Source organism: Ambystoma mexicanum, chromosome 9 (genome assembly GCF_040938575.1).
Source record: "Ambystoma mexicanum isolate Mex_15411 chromosome 9, UKY_AmexF1_1, whole genome shotgun sequence".
Lineage (NCBI taxonomy): Eukaryota > Metazoa > Chordata > Amphibia > Caudata > Ambystomatidae > Ambystoma > Ambystoma mexicanum.
The window spans coordinates 176,396,921-176,414,138 of NC_090931.1; positions in this window are offsets into that span (position 1 = coordinate 176,396,921).

The following is a 17,218-nucleotide window of genomic DNA, read 5'->3' on the forward strand; positions in this document are numbered from 1 at the left end:
TGGTCATGTTGCCCTTTTGTGCTGTGCTGTGCTTTATCCCAAATTGTCAGGATGAATTCACTGTGGTTCAAAGGATCCTTTGTTTGCATCTTCAGAAAGGCCAGGAAGACAACCGGAAATGCAGGACTGAATGTAAAATGCAGCCTTCACCCAGCCTTTGGGAGCCTTTTGTTTTAAGTATGCTGCAAATGTGACTGTGAAACCCCCTTTAATTATTAACCATGGTTGCTTGGATTTTCGTCAAATTCAGGCCAGTTATCTGTTTTATTTTTTGCTGTTTGGAGGGAGTGTGGGAGTTAACAATAAGGCATGAACATGGTTTAATGTGTTCGACTGAAGTTCAATTGTCACTTATGGTTTAAATAAAATGTGCTTTCTATTCTCGATTTGTGGCTTTGTATTGTGGGAAACCTTGAGACTGACGGGTCTTCATGCCTTAGCACCTCCATACTCTTACGTCCCGTCCCCTTTCCTCCATACTGTATGGGCGTCCCTTCCAAGGGACTGGAGACAGAACCTTTTTCACCAGAAAAAACCTTCTTCCCCTTTAAATTTAGAGGCGTGCGGCCTGGGGGGCATGCGCTGCCCTGATACCGCCCTCTGGCACCAAACCTCAGTCCCCTTTTCCGTGTCGACAGGAACGGGCCGAATTCACCAGCACTCCTGGGTTTGGCTTCGGCCATGTGATTCCACACACGGATACTTCTTCTTTGTCTGATCTATCATTCAGGTACTCGATCCTCAGGCGTCACGCTCCTCCCCGGCGCATGTCGACTTCTACAGGGTTCAGCAGATGTCCACCATGCAACCGGCTCTTCCCAACTTCAGACCCCCACGCCCTCTGCCTCCGTTGCCTTGGCCCAGGCCACAGTTGGCAATCATGGTTGGCATGTGACTCGCTGTCCTCAAAGGCGCTGAAGAGACTCGCCAGGTGCAGGGAGCTCTTCCAGAGGTCGCCTTCAGAGGATCTCAAACTTTGAGAAGCATCGAACCAGGCCCAAGGTAGGACCAATATTTTCCAGCGCACCTCGCAAGGGAGACTCCTTCCCAGGTCCTTCTACCAGCATATGCCCCAAGGCTGCTACAGCTACCGGCCTTCGTGTCGAGGGGTACTTGCTTCCTCCCGGGCGCAGTGGCGAGGGACTTGAAGGTTCTTGTACCAGGTCTACACCCAAGGGGCTATGCCCTAATACCGGCAATACGTCCGAGGGGGGTGCCTAAACGCAGCTCCATTGACCCCCCCCCCCCCCCCGGGTCAAGGGTTTTACACCTACCGGGCCAAGGCCCGAGGAGCAGGGTAGGCCTTGGACGAGGATTAGTCTTGGACGAGGCTGGGTCCAGCGGGCTGAGCAACACATGGCAAGCACGTGGCAGGCAGCTCGACAAAAAGGCTGCCATGCTAGGCACCTGCCCAACGCCATTACACAAATTCGTCGAAGAAAGAGTGTCATGGTGGGACTGGCCTCAATCAGGTACATGGCCTACAGTCTACCCTTCATTTGCACAGGGCAACTTTACTTTGCGTCCATATGGACCGGGTATGCAGTGGCTCTAGCAGCCCGTCGATACCCCCTGCCACCTCTTTGCCCAGTGAGGAGGTGCTCTTCGAGAAGTTTCTCGGCCTCATGAGGTCTCCTCAGATTGGGATTATAATCAAGGACGCAGGCAGGGAAATCCTCCCAGCCATGCTACCGGCACCACAGATGCCTCCATCGGCCCCCCAGGCCCCGGTGCAGCTGCCTCCTCCGGCTCTACAGTCAACTCTGCAACCTCCGCCGGCCCCTGTACCCCAGCCTCTGGTGCCATCTACTACTCTCCCACAAGATCCTCCAGATCAGCAGGAGGCGGAGGAGGAGGATGATCCGGACATGCCATCCTCAGCCAGGGCCTTCCATGAACGTCTTGCTGGCCTGGCGGAATACCTGGGCTTTCCCCAACCCGAGGTCAAACAGCCGACAGAGGGGGTTCTGGCTGAAGTCCTCCCGAACCTCCCCTCTGCCAACACGGGTATTCCACTGCAAACCGTTGTAGTCTCCCTGGCGGAGAAGGGTTGGCTCAAGCCCCACTCGGTCAATCGACGCCTGGACGCAAAGTACAGGCAGATGGAGGGGGAGACATTCTTGCTCTCTACCCATCCGCAGCCACACTCCTCTGTGATCGCTGCAACATCACTATACTCCAAGCCTCAGTCGTCATCGGCCTCCTCTGTGGCGCTGCTAGGCAAGGTCGAGAAGATCTTGGAGGCGTACGGCAAGAAGATCTACTCCAATGCCTCCTTGCACCTGCGGCGGGCCAAAGCAGATGCCATGCTGGCTTCCGCCAACCAACGGTTATGGCGGGAAATTGAGGACTTCCTCCCGGAACTCCCCACCCAGTGCCAATCACACTTTAAGGCGAGGCTAGCGGAAGCCAAGCTAGTGGCGCGTGACCTCATGGAATCCACATTGGCCCATACCAATACCTCGGGCCGTGCAATCTGCATTGACATGGACATGAGAACAGCCTGGCTCCAGGCAATGAAATTCAACCCTGATGTCCAGGAGCGCATTCTAGATCTACTTTTCGGGGTTGGGGGGGCCCTCTTCCACTCCTCTATGGACAAAGAGCTGGACAAAAAGAAGAGCTCACAAACGGCAAAGTCTTTATCCATTCTTACAAAGAGCACGCCCAAATCGTACACCCATCTCAGCAGCGCTCGGAAAAGGGTCGTACATATGGAGGGTTCCGCGGGGGAGAGTAAGGGATTTTTTCAGTCTCCCTCAGCGTTGGCCTTCAAGGGAAAGCAGGCATTGTCACGGTCCATACCCCCACACATCAGGTGCAGACCAACCTGCCCAGGACTTCGACTTCCATGGGGGCCTTTAAGGCCCCAAAGGCTTTCTCAGGGGCCTTCTGGACTTGGTCCTGGCGCCGTTGGCGCCAGGCTCATGCTGCCATCACCAACATGACAAGTTTCAAACTAAGTGAAGCACGTGTGGACCAATCTGAGGCAGGCTGAAGGGACTACTTGCCTAGGGAACTATTTGCTTGGGTGTGGTTGCTGGGACTACTTTACCTGGGGACTACTTTCTGAAAGCTATATAAACCACGCCTTTAATACAGAACATGCTTCGCGTTATTCTGCACTCCTGCAGCGTAACGCTCACTGTGTCTGTTACCTTCAGGCCAGTCTGCTACCACGCCAATCCAGTTTCCTCTCAAGAAACCTGCAAAGGAAGGAAAAGACATCAGGTTAGCCGCGCTAGTCAAGGATTCAACATCGCTATCCAGCGCATTGTTCATACCTACCTGAGAGCTGCTATTTCCGGCGAACCAATGAACCTCCATCTCTCGACCGCTCCCATCTTTCGCCCGCCGCTCCGGAGTCGCCGCACCTGTCGGATGCAAGAAGAAACATCAGGTTAGCGCATATTGGGGAAAAGCCACTTTGAACAGTCAACTCATTGCAGTGTCATACTCACCTGAAGGCCGCTCCTACTAGCTATCCCGCTAGTCTTCACCATGCGGTCCGAGGTACAGCACCTGCAACACAAGAGCAGCAGGTCAGCCGCACAGAAGAGCAATAGCGCGTATAAGGACTTATCACAGAACGCTGGTGTGAACTTACCTTTTCTTGGAAAACAAATATGCGTCCTACGTACTTTCGCATCAAAGGGAAACCTACAAGGGAAAGACAACGAAGTGAAAACTTGGGCAATTTGAACTCTTTGGCGAATCATATAGATAGTAAAGACTTACCCATTGAATCAACGTTGTCTGAGACTCGACAGGATCAGTGAAGTAACTGGATCCTAGAACTCTACGCACCCCTGCATACTGTTGAGGACGGAGAGCCTACCATTCTTAAAACAAAGGTGAGACATAGCAGAGGGGGCTTCAGAAAACCACGGGAGGCGGGTGTGGGCCTTCAGCCTAACAGTTGGGTAACGTTTCATTTAACCATTTAGGCGCACCTTTGTGACTGCACGGATACAGAGGAGACGCGTGAAACCATTTAACATCAGATCTGCCAATCCCATTCGGCACCCCTGTGGAGATCAGGTGAGCGTAACAGAACACAAAGCCTCACACAAACCTCTACCTGGGCGCCATGGAAACCTCAGACGGATCAACTAGCCCAGCTTTTGGGGGAACTCAGAGCAGAGGTGCATTCGGCTCGGCAAGAGTAATGCTCTAAGAAGGGAACTCACTGTGGCAAAAGAGCGCACTGATGACCTTGCCAGACAATTACTTCAAGCCCAGGCTGGTAATACACCGCTACCCGCGATGAGGGGTTGGGGGCGTGGGGGAGAGGGGGGAGATCAATCTCAACTCCGCCAAGTAACTCAGTACAGGTGGTCCTACTGGGAGCCATACCCTTAGCTCCACCAGAACGCTTTGCGGGAGACCCCAAGTGGTTTGCGGTCTTTATGAACCAGTGCCATCTAGACTGTCTATGTCGGCCAGGGGCCTTTCCGAGTGATCAATCCAAGGTGGCCTTTGTGCTTTCATACGTCAGCGGCAGCACAGCAGACTGGTCAATACCACTAGTTAATCAGGATTATCCTCTCCTCCGAGACTTCCAGGGGCTTCAGCAGAATATGGAAAAGCTATTTGCCCGACACTCCCAAGGCCAGGCCCTAGATAACGAACTGCTGTCTCTTCGCCAAGGGAACCAAGACTTGTTAACTTATATTGCAACCTTCAACAGATTAGTGTTAGAGACCGGTTGGCCGGAAGACAAAAGGACTAGCATATTTCATCGGGGGTTGAGAGGCGAACTAAAGGATGTCTTGGCCCAAGTCGTGAATCCTCCCCGAGACTGTTCAGAATACATAGACCTTGTGGTGCAATTAGACCACAGGTTGGAGAACCGGAAAGCTGATCGAGCTAAATTTGATAATCGAGTGTTTGTGCGTCCGAAAGACAACGCCCCGAAGAGTTCGGACACTTCGGAACCCATGCAAATCGCAGTTGTTTGAGGGCCGTTATCTAAATCGGAGAGAGAGAAGAGGAGACAACAATTGTGCCTGTATTGCGGAATGGCCGGTCACTTCCTCCGAGACTGTCCTGTGAAACCTCCCAAGGAAGGCAGTCTGGGTTGCCGACAAGGTCAGTGTCGAACCAGAGCCGGAAACTACCCTGCCCGGCAAGCGTAGAGGTCCGCTTGTCGAGCGAGAAGGAATCCCAGACCTCGCGTCTAGCCTTACCAATAATCCTTATTAGTCACCAGCACCCGTCTCGTATGCACACAGTTAGGGCTTACATCGACAGTGGAGCTATAGGTAACTACATGGATCAAGAATTGGCGTCAAGGATGTGCCTTTCTCTGTCTCAAAAAGCAACAACCGATTTGGTCACCACCGTCGACGGAACGGAGATCTCCTCGGGTCCTGTAACACACTCGACGAAGGAGATGACCCTGTTGTGCCAAGATAGGCATCGAGAAACCATTGTGTTCGACTTAATCAAGGCCCCGCAATTTCAAGTAATTCTGGGAATACCGTGGTTAGAAATGCATAATCCTTGCATAGACTGGCGTGACAAGAGGTTAACCTTCTCAGAATGTGCTCATACCTGCTATCCAGAGAAACCACTGCCCAAAGCAATGGCAACAGTCATGGGTCCAGCAAATCAGCTACCCCAGGAATGCCAGGATTTTCAAGACGTTTTTCAGAAAGACCAAGCCAACACGCTACCACCTCATAGGCCATATGATTGTCAGATCGACCTAATACCTGGAGCTCAGATCCCATGCAGCATAATTTATGCCCTCATGGAACCCGAAAATCTTCACCTAAAACAATACTTAGATCAGTACCTGGCTAACTGCTTTATTCGTCCGTCCAAATCCCCGGCGGCCTATCCCTTATTCTTCGTCCCAAAAAAGGAGGGGGACCTAAGAACTTGTATAGACTACTGTGCATTAAACCAAGTGACAGTCAAAAATCAGTACCCCCTACCTCTAATCCCAGAACTGCTGGACCAAGTAAAGGAGGCTCGAATTTACACTAAACTGGACCTCAGAGGGGTGTACCATCTCGTACGAATTAAAAAGGGGGACGAATGGAAAACTGCCTTCCGCACTAAGTATGGACTTTTCGAATATCAAGTGATGCCCTTTGGCCTTTGTAACGCCCCGGCAGCGTTTCAATATTTCATCAACAATGTCCTTCGAGAGCTGATCGATGTTTGTGTGATCGTATATATTGACAATATCCTTGTGTACTCGGCCTCAGAACATGAACATGTAAAATACGTTTGTGCCGTACTTGAGAAACTTCGGCAACACAAGCTGTATGCCAAATTAGAAAAATGTTATTTCCATGTTGCAGAGGTCGAGTTTCTAGGGTTCGTTCTAACGCCAGGTGGAGTGCGAATGGATTCGCGCAAGGTGGATGCTATCCTTAAATGGCCCTCCAACTCTGGTGAAAAGAGTGCAAAGCATGCGTGGATTCGCAAACTTCTATCGCAGGTTAATTTCAGGTTTTTCGCATTTAGTACATCCCATCACATCCTTGTTACAAAAGAACAAACGCTTCCAGTGGTCTGACGAAGCTGAAAAGGCCTTCCAAGGCTTGAAAAAGAAATTCACCTCGGCTCCAGTTTTAAAACATCCACGCCCAGACCTCCCCTAATTGGTGGAGACTGATGCGTCCAGCTTGGCGATGGTGGCGGTTCTTTCTCAGAAAGATCCCGAAACAAGTCAACTTGATCCGGTGGCCTTTTGGTCATGAAAATACACAGCGCCAGAACTGAACTATGGTATAACCGACAAGGAGCTTCTGGCCATCAAGGCAGCATTCAAAGCGTGGCGACATTACCTCCTTGGGGCCAGGCACACCATCACTGTGATTAGCGATCACCAAAATCTACAGTACCTCAAGTCAGCCAAGGCCCAGTCCTCTTGCCAGCTCCGATGGGCTTTATTTTTTGTAGAATAATTTTGTGATTACGTACCGATCCGGTTGCCGAAACGGCAAGGCTGATGCACTGTCCCGTATAGGGATGGAAGAGGCATACTCCAATCCGGATCCTGTACCCATCATCCCAGGGAGAAGAATCCTTGGAATCATCACTTCACTAACCCTGGACGACATCCACAAGGAAATCTCGCACCTCTTCAATTCTGAGGCTTTACAAGAGTGGTCGACCAAAAGCAGCCCATCATTCTGTTATTGAACACTTCTCCAGCATGGGGTCTGACATGGATTCACATGCTCATGAATATTCCCCGTCGTCAGGCTGGGAATCCTCGGTAAAGAAAAAACCAGTATCAGTTTCGTTTCTGATCTGTCTTTCGTAGTAATAACCAATCACTGGTCTCTGCGTCATACTGACCACAGCCAATGACTGCCCTCTACCTAAGCACCGCCTCTGGCAGCCATCTTCAGATTTTTACCGCACGTTCATGTGTTGGGATCCTCGTGCTATTGCTCTCGAGCGTTAGTGCTTTTTTTTCGCGCTTTTTCACAAAAAACTTCGATTCTTTCGGTCAAAAGAGCCTCAAGCTCCACCGATCCTACATCCGATCAACGGGGACCCGTGTCGGATTCATCTGTGCCCCTCAAGGGTGAAGATTTCGTCGAGCTACACTTCGGAGGACTCCAGAAGCTTCTCAGGCCCGGTCTCGGAGATGGCCCAGGAGAAGGGAAGCTCGACGCCCGGAAAGCTGTTCAGGGTCTGCCCTGGATGCCAGCTGCAGAACGTCTTCAAGGAGGACGAACACTCTTTCTGCCTTTACTGCCTTCATGAGGACAAGACGCACGTGGAGAAGGACTGTGCGTTTTGCGGCAACATGTCGGAACGGACCATGAAGGACCGCCATCAACGTCTCGCCAACTGGCTGGAGGGTAAGAGCCCGTCTGGCGAGAAGAAGAAGAAATCCGAGCGGTCTTCTAAGACCTTTGAGGGCGCCCCGGCGACGGGGGCCCAACATAAGGCCAAGCACCGCGAGTCCGCTGGCACCGGGAGCGCCGAACGGTCGGGCTCTACGGGCGCCAGGCAGGGCGCACCCTCCCCGGCACCATCAACCACGAGCCAACGCTCTGGGTCGGGTAAGAGGAAGGCCGAGCACCCGGCGAAGCTCCTGGAGAGGCCCCGGTCGAGCTCTAAGGCAGAGGAGGAGCGTGGCAGTGCCCCCTCCCTCAAGGATAAGGCACCTAAGGTGGTGAAGGCCTTGATCCATCCGACCAAGCCCTCTATCGAAACGGTCGCGGCGGCCCTGGCTCAGCCTGTGGTGGCTGCACCAGTGGTGGCGACCTCAGGGCCCAGAATCTCCCTGCCTCCTCGGAGGGAGTCTTCCTTTGTGCCCATCGATAGGACCCCCGTGAAACCCTCCGTGGGGAAGAAGGGGGGGGCAGGGCGTCGTCGTAGAGTCGGCCTCAACCTCAGAGGAGGAGCTGATCGAGGTCTTAAGCCACGGCCTAGGCGTGGAAGAAGGCCAGCCCGTCGGAATGGACCCCGACGCAGGTGACGACGACGACATCGTCGAGGATACCGACGGGGCCCCTGCTCGCCCGTCGGATTCCCCTCTGCCAGCGCCGCAAGACAACTCGGCGGCCATTTTGTTGGCCATACAGTCCTTATGCTCCGAGATAAGGACGAGGCTACCGTTACCGACGGAGGAACCTCTCCCGTCGGGGGATCCAGAACCGGGACCTTCTGGTGTTCCCCCTACCAAGAAAAGAAGGATCCATCCACCACCTCCTTTTCAACCGTCGCGCCCCTTCCAGCCCTCCTCCCCGTCCACCCGAGGGGATGATACGGGGACTGACACGGCAGCGACGGGTACGGACGACGAGGCATACGACGAGGATTTTCCGTCGTCGCCTCCCACCAGGGCCTCTCCGCCTGACGAGATCGGATCTTTCCACTCCATGATCTCCAGGGCTTCCGAGCTTTTCCAACTCTGCCCTGAGGAGAAGAAAAAGGAAGGCTTCCTTTATCAGCGGCGCGAGGCCAAGAGGAAGACAGTCCTCGCAGTGCCTCTGTTGGACGACATTTGGGATGAGGGCCTTTCCCTCCTCAAGAACCCTTCCACGACGCCAGCTAGAAGAGACCGGTACGAGAAAAAGTACCGGGTCCCGGACACGGCCCCCCTATGCCTCCGGGCGCAGCCTACCCCGGACTCCGTCGTCTCCGCGGCAGCCAGGAAGAAAGCGGGGGGGGGTGCGGCCTCCACATCGACTTCCCCGCCGGACGGCGAGGGAAAGAAATTGGATACTATGGGACGTAGAGTCATCTCGTCGGCAGCGACGACGATTAAAGCGGCCAACGCCTTGGCTATCGTGGCCCGCTACGACAGGGAGCTCTGGTACAAGATAGCTCCCCTGCTGGATTTTCTGCCGGACGACAAGAGGGCGGAGGCCCTTGAGATCCTGCAGGAAGGTGAGGTGGCCTCGGACCACGCCATCACCGTGGCGACGGACATCGCCGACACTGGGTTCCGCCAGCTGGGCAACGGCGTTTGCCTTCGATGTCGTGGATGGCTCAAAGCTACGGACTTCCGGCAGGACGTCCAGACCAGAGTCCTGGACATGCCCTTCGACGGGAACAACCTGTTTGGGAAGACAGTGGACGATTCCCTTCAGGCCATCAAGGTGGATACTGAGACGGCCCGGGCCCTTGGAGTCCTGCAACGACGGACGCCCTTTCGGAGCGGCGGAGGCAAGGGCGCCTCCAAAGGTTCCGGCGGCGGTTTCGCTTCCTACCGTCAAGCGGCCCGCTCGTCGTCGCAAGAGGCCTACAGAGGACGAGGCAAGTCTAGCGGACCCCGCCGTCGTCGCCAAGGAGGTCAAGGCGGCAAGGCCGCGTCCAAGCAGGATTGAACCGGCCGTGGGGTCGGGCCCCCACCGAAGCACCCCGGTGGGAGGCCGGCTGGCGGGCTTCGTCAGCGTGTGGGAGTCCATCTCCACCGACCGTTGGGTGCTGGACGCCCTGGCCCGGGGCCACGCGCTCGAGTTTCAAAGAAGGTGCCCGCGCGTCCCCCCCGTGGCCAGGAAAGAACTTCACGTCCCTCAACTTCTCCTGGAGGTAAAGGCGATGCTCAGAAAGGGCGCCATCGAACTCGTCCCAAAGAGGCTTCGGGGCTCCGGAGTCTACTCGAGATACTTCCTCGTGAGGAAGAAGACGGGAGGATGGCGCCCCATCCTAGACCTGCGACGTCTGAACAAGTTCATCAAGGCGCAGAAGTTCCGGATGGTCACCCTCCAGCACGTCCTGGGTCAGCTGGAGGAAGGAGACTTCCTATCGTCGTTGGATTTGGAGGATGCCTACTTCCACATTCCCATCCTAAAGGGGCACCGCAAATTCCTCAGATTCGTGGTCCAACGGCGTCATTACCAGTTCAAAGCCCTTCCCTTCGGACTACGGTCGGCACCCAGGGTATTCACCAAGTGCCTCGCACCGGTGGCGGCGCAGCTGCGCCGCGAGGGGATTCACGTCTACCCCTACCTGGACGACTGGCTCATCCGCGCCAAGACGAGGGAGCTCGCCGTGGTCCACACGGCAAGGACCGTCCAACTCCTCACGGACCTGGGATTCTCCGTGAACTACACCAAATCCCACCTGGTGCCCGCGCAAGTCGCACTGTTTCTGGGAGCGAGGCTCGACAGTGTCCCTTCTGGCCTCCCCGTCGGAGGAGAGGACCAGGACCATCTTGGGCAAGGTGCAACGGATGTTGGTGGCCGACGCGGCCAAAGTGAGGTCCATCAAGTCCCTCCTCGGGATGATGTCTTCCTGCATCTACCTCATTCCCATGTGCAGGCTCCGGATGCGCCCGTTGCAAGAATTCCTGGATGCGCGCTGGATCCAGACGACGGGCAGCTTCGAGGAAAGGATCAAGCTCGACGAGAGTTTCCGACGAGCGATACGGTGGTGGGGCACCCGCGCGCATCTGACGGCGGGCATGGACTTCCAGACCCCAGCCCACCAGGAGACTGTGACCACGGATGCCTCCCTGGAAGGGTGGGGAGCGCACACCGAAAATCTGCATGCAAGGGGACTCTGGCTCCCGACGGAGAAGTCCCTGCATATCAACGTCCTGGAGCTCCGTGCAGTGTTTTGGGCCCTCAGGTCCTTCCTTCCGTCCCTCAAGGGCGAGGTGGTGAGGATCTTCACCGACAACACCACCACCATGTTTTACATCAGGAAACAGGGCGGAACCAGGTCCCCAGCGCTGTCCAAGGAGGCGCAGGACCTGTGGCATTGGGCCGTCGCCCAAGGGATTTTTCTGGTGCCGTTTCATCTGGCAGGGATAAAAAACACCATCGCCGACTCACTCAGCAGGGAGCTGCGCTCGTGCCACGAGTGGGAACTACGGCAGGATCTGGTGGATCGCCTCTTCCGACGGTGGGGCACACCCCAGATCGACCTGTTCGCGACGGCGACGAACACCAAGTGCCGGAGGTTCGCCAGCAGGTTTCCCCAGACGAGGAGCATGGGCGATGCTTTCTCGTTCCCCTGGGAGGGCCTGTTCCTCTACGCGTTCCCTCCCTTGCCTCTGCTAATCCGGCTCGTCAACCAGCTCAAGAGGTCACGGTGCAGGATGATCCTCGTCGCACCTGCGTGGCCGAGGCAGATATGGTTCCCGGACCTTCTGGACTTGTCAGCGTCCCCGCCGATCAAGCTGCCGGCGGACGCGGATCTACTCTCCAGGGAAGGAGGCGCCATCCTCCACCACGACCCGAAGTCGCTGAACTTGCAGGCCTGGCTCCTGCAGCGCTAGAGTTTGGAGGATACGACATACCGGCCGATTGCAGAGAGGTTCTTGCAAAGGCCAGGGCGTCCTCGACTCTTAAATGCTACGGACACAAATGGAAGAGGTTCTCTGTCTGGTGCCACGCACAGAAGATTAACCCTCTACAGATTACGGCTCCCCAAGTACTGCCGTACCTGCTGACGCTGGCCAAAGCTGGTCTGGCACACGCGTCCATCAAGATTCATCTTGCTGCGATCTCCCGATACACCAGAACCACGGGGCGGACGTCCTTGTGGTCTCATCGTCTGGTGAAAGAGTTCATGAAGGGACTGTTCAGATCGTTCCCGCCGGTGAAGGCTCCGGCCCCGGCGTGGGAGCTCAACGTGGTGCTGACCAAGCTCATGGGACCTCCGTTCGAGCCTCTGCACTCGGCCCCGTTGAAGTTTCTATCGTGGAAAACAGCTTTTCTTGTGGCCATCACCTCCGCACGACGAGTGGGAGAGATCCAGGCCCTTTCCTGCAAGGCCCCGTACTTGACTTTCCACGACACGAGGGTAGTGCTCAGGACGCACCCCTCCTTCATGCCCAAGGTACCGTCGGACTTCCATCTCAACGAACCCTTGGTGTTACCTGTGTTCTTCCCGTCGCCTTCGTCGCCGGCTGAGAGGACTTTGCACTCGCTGGATGTAGCTAGAGCGCTGAAGTTCTACGTGGACCGCACAAAGGGTTTTCGGAAGACGTCACAACTCTTTGTGAACTTTGGACCTGTCAATCAGGGGAAGGCTCTCTCGAAGGCTTCCATCTCCAGATGGCTCTCCGGCTGTATCATGTGCTGTCACCGGTTGGCAAACCGACCGCTGCCTGGCCGTCCGAGAGCCCATTCCACCAGAGCGATCGCAGCTACCACGGCGTTCCTATCTGGTGTGCCCCTGCTGGACATATGCAGGGCTGCTACGTGGAGGTCGACGCACACCTTCACGAAATTCTACTGCGTCGACCGGGATTCCAGGGAGGAGTCCAGGGTCGGCCAAGCAGTGCTGCGCAACCTGTTCGCCTGAGGTGAGCCTGGTGAGGAGGTAAGATGCTTAATGTTGAGTTGATGTGATGCTTAATGTTGAGCCTTTGCCACCTCCCGTGGTTGTGCATGTGTGTACTGCTATGTATTCTTTATTCATGAGCATGTGAATCCATGCCAGACCCCATGCTGGAGAAGGAACAAGTTACTTACCTGTAACTGTTGTTCTCCAGCATGGGTCTGGCATGGATTCACATGCGAACCCTCCCGCCTACCCCTCTGCGGCTCTTCACTTGGTCATACTGCCACTTCACGTGCTTCCAAATCTGAAGATGGCTGCCAGAGGCGGTGCTTAGGTAGAGGGCAGTCATTGGCTGTGGTCAGTATGACGCAGAGACCAGTGATTGGTTATTACTACGAAAGACAGATCAGAAACGAAACTGATACTGGTTTTTTCTTTACCGAGGATTCCCAGCCTGACGACGGGGAATATTCATGAGCATGTGAATCCATGCCAGACCCATGCTGGAGAACAACAGTTACAGGTAAGTAACTTGTTCCTTACCTTATTTTCTGGATGTCTCTACTTACCTAGTAAGGAACTGCAACGACAGGTTATCTCAAATTATCATGAGTCATTTATGGAAGGCCACCCTGGAATTGCAAAAACTGAAGCCAAGATCAAGAGACATTTTTGGTGGCCAACATGGCGAAAAGATATCTCACAATTTGTACTATCATGTGGCATTTGTGCGCAGAACAAGGCCCAAAAAAAGAAACCACCAGGTCTATTACAGCCTTTGGACATGCTGCCTACACCCTGGCATACATTATCCCTTGATTTTATCACGGATCGATCTTCCCTGTAACTGCTTCAACACCATATTACTGGTGGTAGACTTATTTTCAAAAATAGCCCATTTCATTCCGTTAAAAGGCTTGCCCTCCGCTTCAATTTTGGCAAAGGAATTCCTAGAACAAATTGTCCGGATACACGGATTCCCCTCAGTCTTAGTCTCAGATTGGGGCAGTCAGTTTATTTCAATTTTGGAGAAAATGTCAGTTGGCCCAAATTGACGTCAGACTTTCGACCAGCCACCATCCCCAAACGGATGGTCAAACCGAGAGAACCAACCAAACAGAGCAATACCTAAGATGCATGTTGCATCAAACTGAAGGCAATTGGAAGGACATTTTATGGATAACCGAGTATGCCTACAATAACTCTTTGCATTCCAGCACGGGGCAAACTCCATTCTATACAATATATGGAATACATCCACGAACCTCAGCACTCGACCCACCTCAACATTGGGAAATGCCTGCCGTAGGAGGTCTGCACACAACCATTACCCAAGCCTTCAAGAGGGCAACAGAACATTTGAAACAAGATAAAGAAAGATGCAATAAATCTGCAGATCAACATAGGAGTGAAGCTCCTAAATACCAGATGAGAGATGAGGTTTGGTTAGCCTCCAGACGTATACCACTAAAAGGAACCCACACATTCAACCCCAGGTATTTGGGACCATACACCATCAAGGCCATCATCAACCCGGTGGCAGTAAAACTGGAGCTACATCCAAACATGCACGTCCACCCCGTATTCCACGTTTCCCTTTTGAAACCAGTACAAGCAGGAACTTGGATAACAAAACCGCCAAGACCTATTTTGGTAGACTGTGAACCAGAATTCGAGGTTAGACATTCTGGACTCAAAGTGGGTCAAATCGAAACTTTTCTATCTAGTTGACTGGAAAGGCTATGGTCCCCAAGAAAGGTCATGGGAGCCAAGTGACCACCACGTTCATGCACCCCACCTAGTAAACTGGTTCCATCGAAATTACTCGACCAAACCCGGACCAGCGAGACAAACCACCTTGGGAGGGGCCTTGACGGAGGGAGTGCTGTCACGGTCCATACCCCCACACAACAGGTGCAGACCAACCTGCCCAGGACTTCGACTTCCATGAGGGCCTTTAAGGCCCCAAAAGCTCTCTCAGGGGCCTCCTGGACTTGTTCCTGGTGCCGTTGGCGCCAGGCTCATGCTGCCATCACCAACATGGCAAGTTTCAAACTAAGTGAAGCACGTGTGGACCGATCTGAGGCAGGCTGAAGGGACTACTTGCCTAGGGAACGATTTGCTTGGGTGTGGTTGCTGGGACTACTTTACCTGGGGACTACTTTCTGAAGGCTATATAAACCATGCCTTTAGTACAGAACACGCTTCGCGTTATTCTGCACTCCTGCAGCGTAACGCTCACTGTGTCTGTTACCTTCAGGCCAGTCTGCTACCGCGCCAGTCCAGTTTCCGCTCGAGCAACCTACAAAGGAAGGAAAAGACATCACGTTAGCCGCGCTAGTCAAGGATTCCACATCGCTATCCAGCACTTTGTTCATACCTATCTGAGAGCTGCTCTTTCTGGTGAACCAACGAACCTCCATCTCTCGACCGCTCCCATCTTCTGCCTGCTGCTCCGGAGTTGCCGCACCTGTCGGATGCAAGAAGAAACATCAGGTTGGCGCATATTGGTGAAAAGCCACTTTGAACAGTCAACACATTGCAGCGTCATACTCGCCTGAAGGCCGCTCCTACTAGCGATCCCGCTAGTCTTCACCATGCGGCCCGAGGTACAGCATCCGCAATACAAGAGCAGCAGGTCAGTTGCACAGAAGAGCAATAGCGCGTATAAAGACTTATCACAGAACGCTGGTGTGAACTTACCTTTTCTTGGAAAACTCTGCGTCCTACGTACTTTCGCATCAAAGAGAAAGCTACATGGGAAAGACAACGAAGTGAAAACCTGGGCAATTTGAACTCTTTGACCAACCATATAGATGGTAAAGACTTACCCATTGAATCAACGTTGTCTGAGACTCGACAGGATCAGTGAAGTAACTGGATCCTAGAACTCTACGCACCCCTGCATACTGTTGCAGGATGGAGAGCCTGCCATTCTTAAAACAAAGGTGAGACATAGCAGAGGGGGTTTCAGAAGACCACGGGAGGCGGGTGTGGGCCTTCCGCCTAACAGTTGGGTAACGTTTCATTTAACCATTTAGGCGCACCTTCGTGACAGCACGGTTACAGAGGAGACCCGTGAAACCATTTAACATCAGATCTGCCAGTCCCCTTCGGCGCCCCTGTAGAGACCAGGTGAGTGTAACGGGCATGACATGCCCCTTCGGGTCCACGTGTCTCCGGTGGGGGGCAGGCTTGCTCTCCATCTGGCAGCAGAATTTCATGGACTCCTGTATCCTCTCCATAGTATCCATGGGGTACCGCCTTCCTATCCCAGCCTCTCCGTCCCCCCCACTCCCACCCTCCTCCTTCCTCCACTCCCACCCTCCTCCTTCCTCCACTCCCACAGGTTGGGACAGCAACTCTTTTGGCGGAGATCCGGTCGCTCGTAGAGAGCCAGGCAATGGAGGTAGTCCCAGCCTCTGTCATGATTCCTGCCCCTCATGTCCCCAGCCCTCCAAGATGTCAGGCTGGAGCCAGGCCACAATCGCCTACATGGCCCTCAAGGGCCTCTCCATCCCTCCAAAGACCCACTTGGAGTCAGACTTGGCGCTTGTGGCACCAGACTCACTCACTCCCATAGCATAACATTGGGGATTGGACTTGTAGTGCATTGATGGGGACAAGATGGATGCCCCCACATATTTTGGTTCCCAGAACTGCATGTGCAGTCTAGTCTTTTGGGTGTGGTTCAGCCCAGAGACACTTGGGATACCCAGAGACTAAGCCACGCCTAGGCTGAGAAACATGCTTTGTGTTTTCTGCACCTGCAGCGTGATGCTCACCGTGTTCGGATTGGTCTGCAGTAGGCCTGCATCTATCTTCTGCGCTCAGCTCCTGCAAGAACACTGTTGGGAACAGCCTTACCTTGCGGTGCTTCTGACCATCATTCATCGCTCCTTCTGTTCTGTGGGCATCTTCAGTGTTGTCATTCCCATCCCGGCACGCCGCTTCCTAAGGAAAAGAACAGAAAAAGGCATTAGTAAGCATTCAGCAAATCTTCGCTTATTTTTTAAAGACTGTACGAGCTTCAAACGCTTACCTGAATCCCAGCCTGTCTGGGGGAACTCTGCCTCCGGAACTTCTTATCCATCTGCAAGAGGGAAAAGGCACTCCAGGTTAGCGTGGAAACATCTAGAGGCGCTGCATACCGAGCTTACTCACCGCATTTCTTCTTCAGAACCGGCATCCACGCTGAAAATGTAACGGCACCTAAAAGACACAGAAAAAGAACTCAGTTCAATACAAATACGAAAGGGTCGCATCATGCTCTCACTCAACTTCAGCGCTACTCATCTCAGCAGCACGTCGCCATCCCCGGACGCCGGCCATCATCTAAGTAAGGAAAGGAACGAAGTTAGAGAACTGTTCAAAAGACTCATTATACTTGCCTGTTGGACTCTTGCCAGTGAAGTAACTAGTCAGCAACGAGCCCGCATCAATCAACGCGCCCCTGTGCTGAAAGCAGGACGCAGAGCACACTTTCCAAGAAAGCAAGGTG